Below are 16,371 nucleotides of genomic sequence, written 5' to 3'. Positions count from 1 at the left end.
TGGCTCAAATCCTAGATGAATTCTATTACTCATATGCTAAATAAATATTAAAGGTTTATATTCATACCAATGTAAGATATTCATCAAGAAAACAAATCAATAAAGTGAATAAACTAAGTTCATCTTCATCAATCATCAATATTCAATCATCAATCATCAATATTTAATCATCAATATTCAATCATCAATCATCATAACATATTAACATGTAATATAAATACATAATTATGAAACAAAATTATAAATATAAAGAAAAGAAGACATAATTATGAAACAAAATTATAAATCCAGGATCATTTGATTTAGCTCTCCTTTTTGGATCCTTGCTTGGATCAATCGTTGATTGTGCAGTAGCAGCAATACTTGTATTTTCACCCCCATTGCTACCACCAATTGTTTCCATAGATGAGTGGATTCAACTTATCTCTTTGTCTAAGACTGTAATGTGAAAAGATAATCAGAATAAAAAAAAGGTAATAAAAGGGAATATTACGACTATAAGGGAATATTAGCCTATTAGGTAATAAGGTAATAAAAGCAAATGCCTCCATTAAAGAGATATGGGAAAATCAAAATAAGAAAAAGAAAAAGAAAAAAAATACTCCAGGCAAAATATTAGTAGTGCTCAGATTAACGCAATCTATACAAATTGGAGTCAAATGTGGAGTCAAAACTTGTGCTGCTCATTCATAAGCTCAAATTCAGATAGCCTTTTTGTGAGATTTTCTTTACATAACTAAGTTTTTTTCTTCTAATTTCTCCAAAATTATTTTAATAAATACGTTAAGCCCTAATGTTATTAAAAAAAAAAAAACTGTACTGATCAACCAGCCAAACCAGACAAGTCTTTACAGTCACCGTAGGAAGAAAAAAAAAAACTAATCATACGAACTACGAAGTCTCAGTGAGACACCGAACCTATCTGATACAGTCACCGTATGGTGTATGATCAATATAAAAGAAGAAGGAAGAAGCAGGAAGAAGAAAGAAGAAAAGAGAAGAAAAAAAACTAATTATACGAACTACGAAGTCAAAGTGAGACACCAAACCTGTCTGATACAGTCACCGTATGGTGTATGATCAATATGAAAGAAGGAAGAAACAGGGAGAAGAAAGAAGAAAAGAGAAAAAAATCGCACAAATCAGAAATTAAAAATATAAACTAAAACATACCTGGAGATGTGGAAGGACACTTCGTTGGAGGTCACCGGAGGTCGCCGGATGTCGCCGAAGGCTGTCGAAGAAGGAGAAGCCACCGGAGAAGAATCGAAGGAGGTGGCTGCCGCGGCTTACCGTCGATTAGTTTTGGGTTTTACGATTTGGAGCAGAGACTGAGAGAGATGAAAGCACTTCGTCGGAGGAGAAGGAGAAGTCGCCGGAGAAGGATTGAAGGAGGCTCACCATCGGACGTTTGGGGTTTGCGATTTAGAGGGCAGAGTCGCAGACTGAGAGAGAATAAGAGACCCGATTTTACTGATTTTGGTTTTTTTTTTTTTTTATGGTAAGGGTTTTTATTTTTATATGGTTTTTGATCCAATGCATCACATGTGCATCAAACCTTATACACCTCCCAATGAGAATATGTAATTTGGAATCTTCATCAAGCAATTTTAAAATTTGTTTAAAAAAAAATTTGATCCAATGCATCAGACCTTATACACCTCCCAATTAGAATATGTAATTTGGAATCTTCATCAAGCAATTTTAAAATTTGTTTAAAAAAAAATAGTAACCGATGATCTGGTCCGGATAAGGTAAGGTGCGTCAGCTCTTGCATTGCGGGACAACATATTCCGACGTATGGTGTTATAAAGTTCTAATTCACGGTAACTTCACAGGAAGAAGCAAATCAAAGCGCCTGGCTGACCTATTTTCAAATGTTTCCAGTAATTATGATAGATTGAAGATATACGTGGATAAAAAAAATATACGACAAGATGCATTTAGTCGTCGCTCCTGCGGATGTGATAATGTGTTTTAAAAAAAAAAATTCGATCCAATGCATCACATGTGCATCAAAACTTATACATCTGCCAATGAGAAAATGTAATTTAGAATCTTCATCAAAACAATTTTAAATTTTACTTTAAAAATAGTGAACACATAAGGTGACCGCCTCTTATGACGCCTTTCGCGCCTTAGCGTCTAAGGCGGTCGCCTTATGCACTTCCCCTAAGTCGGTGGGTTGCCTTACCACACATGGACCGCATCAACGCCTAGGCGCTGGTAAGGCGCCTTAAAAACTATGCTTGTCATTTGGTGTGGTGTTGGAACACAATCCAAATCTCTCCTTGCTGCCATGTATTGACAACTTCTCTGTTTTTTGGTTGTTTGGTCTTGAAAATGGCTAGTAGTGGTGTCATTGATTGCTTTTTATGAATGTGCTACATCATATGATGCTTGTATATGCCATTGGGATGAAGCTTTATTGTTACAAGTGTTTGTTAGTGGCTTTCTCTTAAGGTTTCATGGTTTAATAAATGACTAGAATTTTTTTTGGGTTCTGAGAAGACAATATTTGGGACTTGTGTATCCTCTTTGGTTTGGATCTCCATTAGTGTTGTTTGAGGAGTATCCTTACATTATGTCTGATCTCATGGATCCTCTGAAAGCTACATCGGGTGGGTCAAGTAGTACCGACCCCAGTTCGATTGTCTTTGACAATCCTAACACCCAGATTTCTCTTGTGAAGTTGGATAGTACCCACTACTTGGATTGGTCACACTTTGTGAAGTTGTCCCTGCGGAGTAGAGGGAAGTTAGGTTATATTACTAGGCTCTATCAAGGCTCCCGCTGTCGTAGACCCAAGGTACCAGAAATGGGAGACTGCAAACTCTATTGTTATGACTTGGCTACTCTTCTCCATGAAACCTGAGATAGGTAAGAGATTTATAAGGAAAGAAACTGCCAAGGATATTTGGGATAGTGCCTCTAAGACATATGATAGGGTAAGTGACTCTGTGAAGGTCTACCAACTTCTTCAGTAGGCCCTCTCCATGAAGTAGGGGACTAAGTCCATTTTCTATTACTATAATAATGTTATAGGACTCTGGGAGGAGTATGATCATTACCGAGATCTTCAGTTGACCAATCCTGATGATGAAGCCAAGGTTTATAGATCTCTTGAAAAAGAGCGTGTTCTTATTCTTTTAGGTGGGCTGAATTCAGACTAGGAGCTGATCCGGATACAGATTTTGGGCAGGTCACGTCTTCCATCCCTTGATGAGGTGTGTAGCTACCCTTTGAGTGAGGAGACCAGGAGAGGTGCTATAGACTTTACACCTTCACTTGAGCGTTTTGCTCTTTCTTCCACTACCCACAGAGATTGCCATGGAGGCCGCCGAGGTCAAGGGCCATCCCGTGGAGACGATAGAGATAAACGACAGTGTGATCATTATGGGAAACCTGGACACACTCGAGAGAGGTGTTGGGTCCTTTATGGTCATCCTAGTAGACATGGTGGCTCTACTGGTACACGTGGTGGCCGCAGAAGAGGGGCTACAGCCCATGCTACTATGACAGAGATTGATACTAGAGGTCCCTGATAGGCAGATACCAACTCCTTTTCTAGGGATGATATTATAGTTCTTCGCTGGTTCATGTCTCAGCCTAGTTTGGTCCTCCCTATTGTTGTTTGTAAGTGTAAGAGAGCCTGTACTAATCCTATAACACAATTTGTTTCCTATGATGCTCTCTCTCCTACAGATGTCGCTTTTACAACTACTCTTTCTTCTGCTTCCATTCCCAAAACTGTTATTAAGGCTATGTTAGACCCTAAGTGGAAACAAGCCATGTTAGAGGAAATGATGGCTTTTGAGAATAACAGTACATGGAAACTGGTTGACCTTCCCAGGTGGAGAATCCCAGTTGGATGTAGATGGGTTTATATGATCAAGTACTGATCAAATGGTGTTATTGAGAGGTACAAGGTAAGATTGGTGGCCAAAGGGTACAATCAGGTGTATGGAATTGATTATCAGGAGACCTTTACTCCTGTGGCCAAACTTAACTCTATATGGCAGCAAACAGAGATTGGCCCTTATATCAGGTAGATGTGAAGATTTAAATGAAGTGTATATGTAGCCCCCTCCTAGCTTCAAATTTCTGGCAGCCGATGGTAAGGTGTGTCTCCTAAAGAAGGCACTATATGGTCTGAAGCAGTCACTAAAGGCTTGGTTTGAGAGGTTCAGACAGGCTATTCTTATTCCTAGAGTCGAGCAGACCACACATTATTTACCCGGAGAGTTAATGGCACCATCACAACACTGATTATATATGTTGATGATATTATGGTAACTGAAGATGACAATGAGGAGATAACTAAGCTGAAAGCTTATTTGGCTAAACAGTTTGAGATTAAGGATCTAGGACACTTGAAATATTTATTGGGTATTGAAGTGTCAAGGTCTAAGAAGGGAATTAACGTATGCCAAAGAAAATTTATTCTAGATCTGTTGAAAGAAATATGAATGTTGGGTTGTAAACCGGAAAGTTCTCCTATTGAGTAGAATCATAAGCTAGGAGAAGATTGTGGTCCTTCCTTTGTTGATGAAGGGAAATATCAAAGGCTAGTGGGGAAAATGATTTATCTGTCTCTGATTCGCCTAGATATTTTTATGCAGTGGGAGTAGTGAGCTAGTTTATGCATGCACCCAAGAGTGGGCACTTGGATGCCGTGTACCGTATCCTCAAATACTTGAAGTCCTCTCCAGGAAAAGGACTTTTGTATGCCAAGAACAATCACTTGAGATTGAAGGCTATTCCGATGCTGATTGGGCTGGATCCATTTCTGATAGGAGATCTACATCTGGTTATTGCACATTTGTGGGTGGTAACTTGAATTTATGCCAGGAACAATCACTTGAGGATTGAAGGCTATTTACCATGCTGATTGGGCTGGATCCATTTCTGATAGGAGATCTACATCTGGTTATTGCATATTCGTGGGTGGTAACTTGGTCATATAGAGAAGCAAAAAATAGCCGGGCTATAGCTAGATCCAGTGCAGAGCATAATTGTCACGGGCGCCAAGGCGAACAAAGGCGGTGGAGGGTTGTCTAAGCGCTTAGGCGCCCGCCTTAAGGCGAACAATTGTTATTTTTTATTTTTTCTATTTTCTAACATTATTTAGTAAGCTATATATACCTTATATAATAAAAAAATCAAGATTAAGCCATATCAAGTCATTAAAAATCAACATTTAGCCACATCAAATCATAAAAAATTAACATTAAGTCATATTAAGTTATAAAAAATCAACATTTAGAGAAATTCTCTTATTCTATAATAAGTTTGATTGGTCAATTGATTTTATTTTTACATGAGACTTTTTGTATTAGTTATAACATAAAACCAGTTTTCTAACAAGTCTAAGATTACTTAAATTTGAGTTGCAAGGACAAAGTTATGCTGTAGTCAAACTTATTTTTAAGTGCGCGAATACTGTTAAAATCGCCTGAATGAAAATAATTTTATGAATATCAAAACAAAATATTATTTTACTAGACTTTTGGTTTTTAGTAATGTTTTAACATGATAAAATTTATAAAATTTTCATAATTGAGAAAAACCCTAGCATTTAAAAGTTGAAAATCGTTCCTATAACCAAAATCCAGTTTTTTTTATTGGACTGGGGGGTTGACTTTTTATCTTTTTGGTATTTTATTTTAAACTATTTTTATTGGATTCAAATAGGGGGTATTTGTTTATTTATGAATAATTTACTTGAATGATATTTGGTATAAATAAGTGCCGAAACACAAGGCGACATGCAGTGCAGCAAGGCAGCTGTCGCCTAGGCCCCAGGCAAACCGCCTGGAAGCCTAGTCGTCGCCTAGATGATGCCTTGACAACTCTGGTGCAGAGGCTGAGTATAGAGCAATTGCTCATGCAGTTTGTGAACTCACTTAGCTGCGTCGGTTGGTTCTCGAGTTGGGGTATGACACTGAAGGACCTATGAGACTACTGTGACAACAAAGCAGCTATAAACATTGCTCACAACCCAGTGCAGCATGATAGAACAAAGCACATTGAAGTAGATCGGCATTTCATCAAAGAGAAGATTGATTCCAATAATATCTGCACACCCTTTGTGAGGATAGGTGATCAATTGGCAGACATCTTCACCAAAGGACTCATTCCTCACCAGTTTAGTATCTCTTTATGTAAGCTGGGAATGTATGACATTTATTCTCCAGCTTAAGGGAGATTGTTAGAATGTATGTGATAGGGGTACTTTAAGAATAGTCTTATGTTAAGTTATCCTTATATGTATTTTTGTATTTCTCTTTCACCTCCCTTAGGGAGGTCTATGTAATATTCCTAAGACTTGTTTGAACTTAATATACGAGGGAAAGAGTAAGAAGCCTTCCCCACGTTTTGCTCTCATTTCCCTTTCTCATTCTCTCAACTTCTCTCCTTCTTCCTTCCTCTCTTCTCTCTTCTTCCCTCATCTCTAACCCCAGTCCTCCTTATTTCTAACTGGAAGGAACAAAAAAATAGTGGTTCTTCAACTTCTCAAGGGAAAAACCCTTTGTGCTTAACTAATTAAGTGCACCCTTAATGAAGCCAAAGCTATCCGTCGCTCAAGTATAGTGGCGTCATTTTCTTAAGTGTTGGGTGGAGTATTGACTTGTGTTAAATATGACAATAGCTATCTTTATTTATGATAACGGGGCGAAAGTTCTAAAATATTACAAGGGCCATAAAACCCTTTAAGGACCTAAGTACTTGTTTGGAATCTGATACTTTCCGTAAAACCCATTATTATAACACTCCCCCTCAAGCCGGTGCATAGATTTCACATATGCCCAACTTGCAGATAATTGGATGAAACATTTTACTACTATGACATTTAGTAAGTACATCGGCCAATTGTTCACTCCTTGGAACGAAAGGCATAGTGATAAGACCCATATCCAACTTTTCTTTATTGAAGTGTCGATCGATCTCCACATACTTGGTTCGATTATACTGGGAAGGGTTGTGAGCAATAATAATGGTAGATTTGCTGTCACAAAAGAGCTTCATAGGAAGGGTGGTGGGGACAACCAAATGTGTGAGAAGACCATGAAGCAATAAATGGTCACAAATACAATAAGCCATAGCACGGAACTCTGGTTCAGCACTTGAACGTGTAACCACGGCTTACTTCTTGCTTCGCCATGTAATAAGGTTACCACCAACAAAGGTGCAATAACCATTAGTAGTCTTACAGTCATCAGGGGAACCTGCCCAATCAGCATATGTGAAGGCCTCCACTCTAAAGTGATCACGAGGAGAAAAAAGGATGCCACTTCTTGGGGAAGATTCCAAGTAATAGAGAATACGTAGCACAACTTCCATATGAGTCGAGTAGGGGTTATGTATGTACTGACTAACTAGGATGACGACAAATGCTATGTCAAGGCATGTATGAGAAGATAGATCAAGCGCTCTACTAATCTATGATATCTCCGCTTATCCACAGGGTCACCTTCGTTGCTACTCAATGACCGTTAGCTTTAATAGGCTCATATGCCTACTTAGACCCCAACATGCTTGTCTCAGAAAGAAGGTCAAACACATACTTCACTGAGACAAGTAGATACCACAAGAAGACCTTGCAAATTCAATACCAAGGAAGTAACGGATCTCGAATTCCTCACCCAAGTATCTCTTTAGGCAAGAGATCTTTGCTAGATCATCACCAGTAATGACAATATCATCTACATAGACTACCAGAATAATAGTCTTCACACCAGATCTTTTGATGAACCGAGTGTGGTCGGCATTACTTAAAGAGTAGTCTGTAGCAATCATAGCCTTGTGGAAATGCCCAAACCAAGCACGATGAGATTGCTTCAGCCCATGCAATGCACGCTTAAGTTTGCATACCTTTCGTTGGGTTTTGGAGCAAGTGAACCCAAGAGGAATGTTCATATACACTTCCTCCTCAAGTTCCCCATGAAAGACATTTTTCACATTTAGCTGCTGCCTGCTGGAGATCCCAATCTATGTTGGTGGCACAAGCTATGATGGCATGGATTGTGTTCATCTTAGCAACTAGAGTAAAAGTCTCCTGGTAGTTGTTCCTATAGGTCTGAGTGAAACCTTGGCAACAAGTCTGGCCTTATACCAATCCATTGTACCATTAATCTTTTATTTCACTGTGAAGGCCCACTTACAACCAACTATCTTCCTTTGTGAGGGAAGACACTTGATTCCATGTGTCATTCTTCTTTAGAGCCTATATCTTTTCAACCATAGATGCCTGCCCCTGTGAGTCTACACTCCCTTCCTGCTAAGTATGGAGAATTGACACAGAGGATTAAAAAAAACACAAAACTATTTTAGGAAGGAGAAAATGAGTCATAAGAAACAGTTTTAGCAATATGATGTAAAGTACAAGACTTAGTGCATTTACGAACAACAATAGACAACTCAAGAGGAGACAATTGGCATGGAAGGGTAGATGTTGGATGTGTAGTGGTCTAATTCTTCTTTTTGTGACTATAATCACGTATCTGTGGCCAACGCGAAGTAGGAGTGTGACTTTCCCCTTGAAATGGGATACCGGTAGGGATATCAATTTCAAGAGGCAGCGCAACTGTTAGGGATATCAAGTTCAAGAGGCCGCACATCTTCCACAATGGAAGAAGACTCCCCCTGAGGAAGTGCCGCAGTGTAGTATGGTGCAGATTCATGAAAGACAACATCTATAGTCACAAACTAATGCCGAGGAGGATGAAAACACATATCGCCTTTTTGAGTAGGAGCATACCCTAGATTAATGCATATGAATCCACGAGAATCAAACTTTTTATGAGGGATGATCACGAGCATAGTAGACACTGTTGAATACCTTGGGAGAAATAGGAAAAACAGCCAAACCCTAGAGAAGATCCAGAGGGGAGCGGAAGGAAAGAACCCGAGTAGGCTTTCAATTGATTAGAAAGGCAGCAATGAGAATCTCGTTGCCCAGTAATGGGGAGGAACTTGCATCTCAAACATAAGAAAGCGTGCTACCTCAAAAAGGTGGTGATTATTCTGCTCAACAAACCCATTATGTGTCGGGGTATCTACACAACTAGTTTGATGGATCATCCCATTAACGGAAATGTAGGAATGATAAAAAAAGTAATAAATATCTTACAAATAGTATCAGAGCTAATGTTTGTCTATACTTGTAGTTCTGTAGTATATTTGGTTTTCTAATTTTTAGTACATATTCTTTTTATTTTTTTTAGTGTCGTTGAAGACCTTCTCGATATGTTAAAGCTTTACAATTGGTATTAAAACAATGAAGAATAATAAGAAAAATAGAAAATACTTTACAATTGGTATCAAAGCCAAAAAAAAAAAAATCTACTATTTTTTAATCATTTTATTATATTTTGAATTAACTATGATATTAAATAAAAAAGATAAACAAAGATGTAGAAAAAAAATGATAAAAAAAGTAAGAAATACCTTACAAATAATATCAGAGCTAATGTTTGTCTATACTTGCAGTTCTGTAGTATATTTGGTTTTCTAATTTTTAGTACATATTATTTTTAATTATCTTTAATTATTTTTAGTATCGTTGAAGACCTTCTCACTGAGTTGGTTTGCTATATGGGCATCTACTAAAACCCCACAGACACTTCTGCAATTGTTAGCTAAGGCGAAAGGGTTATCTCCCCCTTAAAAATTCCAGCTTATTAATGCCAAAAGAGCAGTTGTCGACTTTTACTACCTCCTTAAATTCTTATAGGCTCAATGCATACACTGGTATGTTGAAGCTTTACATTGGTATAAAAAAAAATGAATAATAATAATAATAATAAAACTAAAAAATACTTTACAAATGGTAAAAGGGAAATAGAGATATAGAAGAAAAAATGATAAAAGAAGTAAGAAATACCTTACAAATAGTATCAGAGCTAATGTTTGTCTATACTTGCAGTTCTGTAGTATCTTTAATTTTCTAATTTTTAATACATATTATTTTTAATTATCTTTATTTATTTTTAGTATCGTTGAAGACCTTCTCACTGAGTTGGTTTGCTAAATGGGCATCTCCTAAGACCCCATAGACACTTCTACAAATGTTGGCTAAGGCCCTGCCTACCTTTGCCTCATCATCTGGCCAGGTAATAACGAAAGGGTTATCTCCCTTGAAAACTTTCAGCTTTTTAATGGCGAAAGAGTAATCGTCGACTTTTACTACCTCCTTAAAGTCTTGTAAGCTCGGTGCATACAGTGGTATGTTGAAGCTTTACAATTAGTGTCAAAACAATAAAGAAGAATAATAAGAAAAATAGAAATTATTTTACAATTGGTATCAAAGCCAAAAAAAAGATCTATTATTTTTTTAATCATTTTATTTTATTTTGAATTAACTACGATATTAAATAAAAAAGATAAACAGGGATATAGAAAAAAAAGTGATAAAAAGAAAATACCTTACAAATAGTATTAGAGCTAATGTTTGTCCATTCTTGCAATTATGTAGGATCTTTACACTAAGGTAGGAAAGTGCATACAACTCAAAACCTGGGACCGTAGTTGATCAAACTCCACATTTAGACCTTCCAGAAAGTCATAGACCCGGATCTTTTCCTCTCACTTCTAAAAACGGACATCTGCAGGGGTGTGAGGAGTATACTCCTCATAGAAGTCCAACTCAGTCCCTAGTGTGCACAACTCATATTAGTATTGTGATAGTGTGAGCACTCTCTACCTCAAGTCAAGAACCTTCTGGCGCAATTCAAAGACCTGAGCATCATTCCCCGCTCGGGAATAGATATCCTGGACAACAACAGAGTAAAAAAAGGAGATAGCCATGTGAAAGCTATAGCTGCATGGAGTTGACAAGGAAGGTAATAACCAGAGAGTTGACACATTCCACTTGTCAATCTCAGGACTGATGGTCGGATGCTTTGAGGTTCTAGTGAGGTACCTGTAATAGCGATGGGACTTGATTGAGTTGTAGATCGAGCATGTCCACGTAAGGTAGTTTGTGCCATCAATCTTAATAGCACAAGGAGAATTTATTCAATATAACCGGAAAGCACCTTCAAGACCCAATTGATATTTTTGTTATTATTATTAAAGAGACTTATGATACTCACTTTCGTACCATTGCAGCCACTAAGCTCTATTCTTGGGTAGCTATGTTTGGAAAAAAAAAACACTAATAGTTCCTTCTTATGCCTTCAAAAGTCAATAAACCATATTAAAAGGGACGGAAGTGGCTGCATCATAAGTATCACAACATGTTAGGTGTTAGGTGCCTCCTAGATTGGGTGAGTATGTCGCATCAATGGTAGCATTGGAAGCTATGACAAAGTATTTGGCCATAAAGTTGAAAGTGGCAGTAATAAACCAAACTATGTCGCCCTAGGCTCTTTTCACTCTTGTATGCTGCATCATAAGCATCACAACATGCTCGATGCGTCCTAGGTTGGCCATAAGTTGTCTTCCGCCATCTCTTTATATGAAGGTAGCACTATCGGGGAAAAAATAGTCTGATATCTTCATTCCTTATGTTGTAGGATGGTTATCCACACTAATTTTTCATACATATATACAACTTTGTGGCCTGTAAAACTAATCCCAAATACAATCAGTACCTTTCAACCATTTTCTTCCCAATGCAGCTACGCGTCTGGTTAGCACGTCCTGTTAGGAAGGGCTATGAAGATAAGTGGACGGATTTGGTAGCACAGACCTAGGGACTACGTTACTGGCGTGATCTATATCCCTCTTTGGAGAGGTAGCTCATCGGGCAAGTCTTTAGGCTCTAGGTCTTCAAAATCAGAGAAAATTTTCTTTATAGGTTTTAGAAAATTATTATCTTTTATAGCAAAAAACAATTTAGTCACTATTACAGAGGTAAGTCCCGTTTCTTCACAGTAAAGTCCTCAAAATAATGATATGGTAGGGTTGGAATGACAACTAGCAGTAGACAAGTTGCAGAGAAGAGGTGGAGACCACAACCAACATAAGTAGAAAAATTGATTATTCAGGGAGAAAATAAATATTCAGGGTTTTGGGGAGCATTACCAAATAAGTGACCAGCCTTGTAGGTGCAAAGAACTGAGCGATCTAAGCAAGAGAAGTGGCAATCAATGTTGTGGAAGCAACCATAGTTGAACCAGCAGTAGATATCGCCATGTAGAAGATCCCCAAAATCAGGGAGAAAACCTTGACAGAAATTGATTTCTCCAGTATGGGGAAACTTGATCAGACTTGTAGATAAACAAATCTGAGAGATCTAAGCAAGAGAAGTAGTAATCAATGTTGGGAAGCCATCATAGTTGAAGAACCAAAAGTAGAGATCACCAAAATCAATCTCAGGGAGAAAACCCTGACAATTAAATCGATTTTCCCCAAATTGATTTCTCCCATTTGGGGAAAATCGATCAGGTAGGGTATGAGCTTCAATAACCCATCAAGTACGTAGCAAAAGAGCACTCCAATGAAAAAAAGGAGGCTTAACCCATAGTAGAAGTAGCAATAGGTGGCTGCACACAACAACAGTGCAGAACAAGAGTCAAGATCAGCAGAGAAAGAAAGAAAAACCCTTGATTTGATTACTGAGGCTCTGAGATCATGTTGCAAACCAGAATCTAAGTAATCAAACCAAGAGAAAACAGAGAGAGAGAGAGAGAGAAGAAGGAGAAGAAGGGAGGCTACTGAATTGTGTGTGGGAGGCACCCTGCAATAGTGAGTTGTGTCCTATCGCAGGCCACACACACACACACACACACACATATATATATAAGTCCAAATGGGGTGGTAAGTTAGGGGACCAAAGTACCCCTAATCCACTTATTATAATAACTAAAGAAGTACTAAGCCGTATAGGACAGAATTGCCCCGAGAGCTTTAACAGGTTTTATGTATTATTTTTTAAATGACAATAGTGGGGATGTGCACTCTCATAGACCTTGGAAAGTTGGCAGTATCTAACGACTTTGTGCCCCATTTCGATACTGCAGGTTGTCGACCATTGTGGAAACTCGGTTGAAGTTGTAGATGCTGCTTTTGCTCATGGCCATGTCATTGTTCTAGTGACTAAACGTGTATGCTCTCCTATGTTTTAATTTCCATTGGGAAATTACTGCAATGAAACATCAAGTGGAACTTCGTGTTCTTCTTACCAATTCTCTCTCACTTTTTAGCTCATTCTTTAGATGGTTGTAGGTGTAGACTTTGCTCTAATTACTCTTTTTTTTTTTTTTTTTTTTTCAAAGCCATACACATTTTAAGCTGTTTCATCCTTTTATCTAATAATTAATTGTCTATTAGGTCCCGTTGGTAATGGATATTGTTCTTGCAAAGTTCATAGAGCTAGCATCTACACTGTTCCAAATCATAGACATTTCTTCGAGGTGAGTTGGTTTCATCACTTGGCCCATGTGCCCATTTCTTATTAACTCTTTAGGAGGCTTATGATCTCTAATCCAATGCATTAAAAGTTCTTTTTCCCCTGGACTCTTGAGGGTGGAATTTGGTTTACAGAACATTTGATTAGAAGTGTGCATAAGTCGACTCCAAGAACTTGACCAAATATGGCTTCCAACTCATCAATTGAGTACATTATTTGGTTGATTACTGGTAGAATTGCAAAGCATGGAAAACTCACCCCAATGCTGAATCTGGCACACTTGATTCTTGCATTTATTTTTTAATGCCATATTTGTTATGGACTCAAACCAAGTCTTGGACCCACCCCTGTTTCAGTCGGCATTCAATAGTAAAGAAGGTGGGAAGATTGAAAGTACCAGGCAATTTTTGGACCGCATTAAATGTTATGACACTTTATGGTGCACTGGTTCAGGTTGGTGAGTATCAAGAATCAGCTAGCATTGTTCCATATATCTACTTTAACATTTGTCAATAATCAGACTAGAGGTTCTTCCGTGTCAATTTTAACATAACAAAATACAATGTTTATTATGGCAGACTGAAGTTGATGGTGTCCAAAACATGCTTAAGGAGAAATGGGCACGGCTTGCAAGGTTCTTGACGAGAACAATATTATCATCACACGAATTGATAAAAGGAGATTGATGTACCTCCACACGTGAAGTTATACAAATTGTATCTTACATCTACGGTTCTAAAATCTCCATATTCCATAGCATATTTTTTGGCAACAGATGAAGCAAGGATTTTCTTCATCTCAGACTGTTGTTCTTTAAAATATAATGAAGGACCTGCAGAGGGATAATCAATGTGAGTGGCAGTGACCTGACATGCACCCCCCAGCCATTGGATGGTCACTGCACGCTTGCTGCCTCCCCGCAAAGGATCAGGGCACCATTACATCACCATTTGATTTGTGCAGTTGAATATGATTGTGCGACCATGGTAGATAAGTGACTCTCATTCTGCGAGTATGACCCCAACAGGAAACGGCAACAATAGTTGAGTATGATCATTCCATTCTTGGGCATGTTTCTATTGTAGAAAGTTCCTGATTTGCTAATGAGTTAGTATGAAGTTGAGCTTCATAAATGAGATGAAATGAGATGGGAGAAGGGTACATGAGGGTAACTAGCTGTTAGCAAATTGTTTATTAGAGTAACAAACTCTCAAATTTCCACTTGTGTCATCTAAGGGAATGGGAGGGGAGGGAAGAACTAGAAAAAAGAAAAAAAAAATTCCTCTACGGCACCTGTATGTCGTAGAGGGCAGTGAGGTTCCCAGCCGTCAGATGGACCCCTGCATGTGTTAGGGTGCGTGTCAGGGTCCATCCGACAACAGGGACCCTCACTGTCCTCCACAGCTCGCTGTAGAAGATCCGGACTCGAAGAACTACTACATGGGGGAGGGCCTCATGCTATCTGGAGGACTCTTCCCCTACCTCCCTCCCCCCTCCCACACCAATACCTAAAAAAAAAAAAAGATTGCTGACCTTTCAATCAATTCCCTGGACCTTTGGCTGGAGAAGAAACCAAAAATTTGGTCTGGCATTGCATAAAGATTAATTGACAATTCCATTTTGGGTCTATCCCACATCCCAACAAACAACATTAACCATTAAAAGGAATTGGAATCAAGTTCAAATGGAATTCAGTTTTACTGTTAGTGAAATATATAGAATGTGAATTACATCCACTTTGCTCCCTTCATAATGAAGTAGTAGTTTCTGAAATATAAGACAGGGAAGGTGATTACCTCCATGAGGACCTAGCATTCCTCCCATTTGATCTGCTCAACGTTTTGTTTTTCCTCCTGTTGTTTGCAACTCTTTTGGGTCTACGGAACACCTCCACAAGGTGGCCCTGGTCTCTTGTGTTTCTCAGGCAACACAATGGCTGATGGATGCTTGTTGTGTATATACATTGGGACTACTAGGCCCCTTGTATTTATAAATTTTTTTTTTCTCAATAAATAAAGGAAGATAAATTGAAACTTGGAAGTCACCATATCTAGAAGAGGACAACTAGACTTGGTGTAAAACTTCTTGGGTTTTGTACTATGCAAGATTGTTTAACTAATCCAGAAAAATGCTCTACAAAACTAGGGTTGATGGCCTTCAACATAGCAGGCGTTTCTAAATTCAAGTCCCAATCCCTAAACTAAAATGATCTTAATTGATGCTTTAGCATTATTTTCATTTCTACTTAATCATATTGCTTGAAATCCTATGTTGTAATCCAAAATATTAATCATTGGATCACTGATATGAACTTTCTCCGTACTCTTAACATAATGAGTGTTTCCCCAACTTTTACAGATAAACTAGGAAGGCAACCAACTGTCACATTTTTTTTACTTTCCCTATTTTGTTGATTTGTACTGACGCTACTAAATTTGTTGAAAATATATACAGGATGGGCATTTGGAATTTTGTCTCAAGATCAATTCTTTGATATCACAAGTATAGTTTCTAGAGGTAGACAACAGATGGAGTTGGAAGCTTGTAGCATCCTAGAAGGTCTAAAATTAGCTTTTCGGAAGGGATGGACTATTTTGAAAGTTTGGTTCTTAAATCAAGATTTACTTCAGCATATTCCACAGCCTACTCGAGGAGCTTGGCCATGGCTATCTTTCAAAACATTTTTTAACATCTACCTGCAAATTTGCAATACATATCAATCATTCCACCCGATCAAGCTTGTAACATCTAGTGATTTTGTGGCTGTAAAAATTATAGGATGAACTTTATTTATTTATTTATTTTTTTTTTTGGTAAAATTTTACTTTGGTGGGTTAATTTATAAAAGGGTGTAGCTAGTGCACGAGGCTTTCGGATGTGCGAGTTCCGGTGGGTCAAAAACTACACAGTATTACCTCGAGAATATGTCAAGAAGCTGTTTCAATCGTTTGACCACCAGATCACAACATTCCTACCTTATCCTTTTCTTTGACTGGTTATTTTATAGTGGCACA

The 16,371-nt window shown here is 38.1% G+C and overlaps 1 long non-coding RNA gene across 1 annotated transcript; it reads left to right on the top strand.

Annotated features, from left to right (window-relative positions):
* The first annotated feature begins 9,365 nt into the window (after positions 1–9,365).
* Positions 9,366–14,576, top strand: LOC122059916. Its single transcript, XR_006134147.1, has 4 exons — positions 9,366–13,052; positions 13,279–13,361; positions 13,714–13,814; positions 13,936–14,576. It is a non-coding gene; the product is annotated as an uncharacterized LOC122059916 (long non-coding RNA).
* The last annotated feature ends 1,795 nt before the right edge of the window (positions 14,577–16,371 follow it).

This window comes from Macadamia integrifolia, chromosome 2, assembly GCF_013358625.1.
Source record: "Macadamia integrifolia cultivar HAES 741 chromosome 2, SCU_Mint_v3, whole genome shotgun sequence".
In the NCBI taxonomy this organism is placed as follows: domain Eukaryota; kingdom Viridiplantae; phylum Streptophyta; class Magnoliopsida; order Proteales; family Proteaceae; genus Macadamia; species Macadamia integrifolia.
The sequence above is the reverse complement of the archived record's forward strand: the minus strand, read 5'-3'. Positions and strand labels throughout refer to the sequence as shown.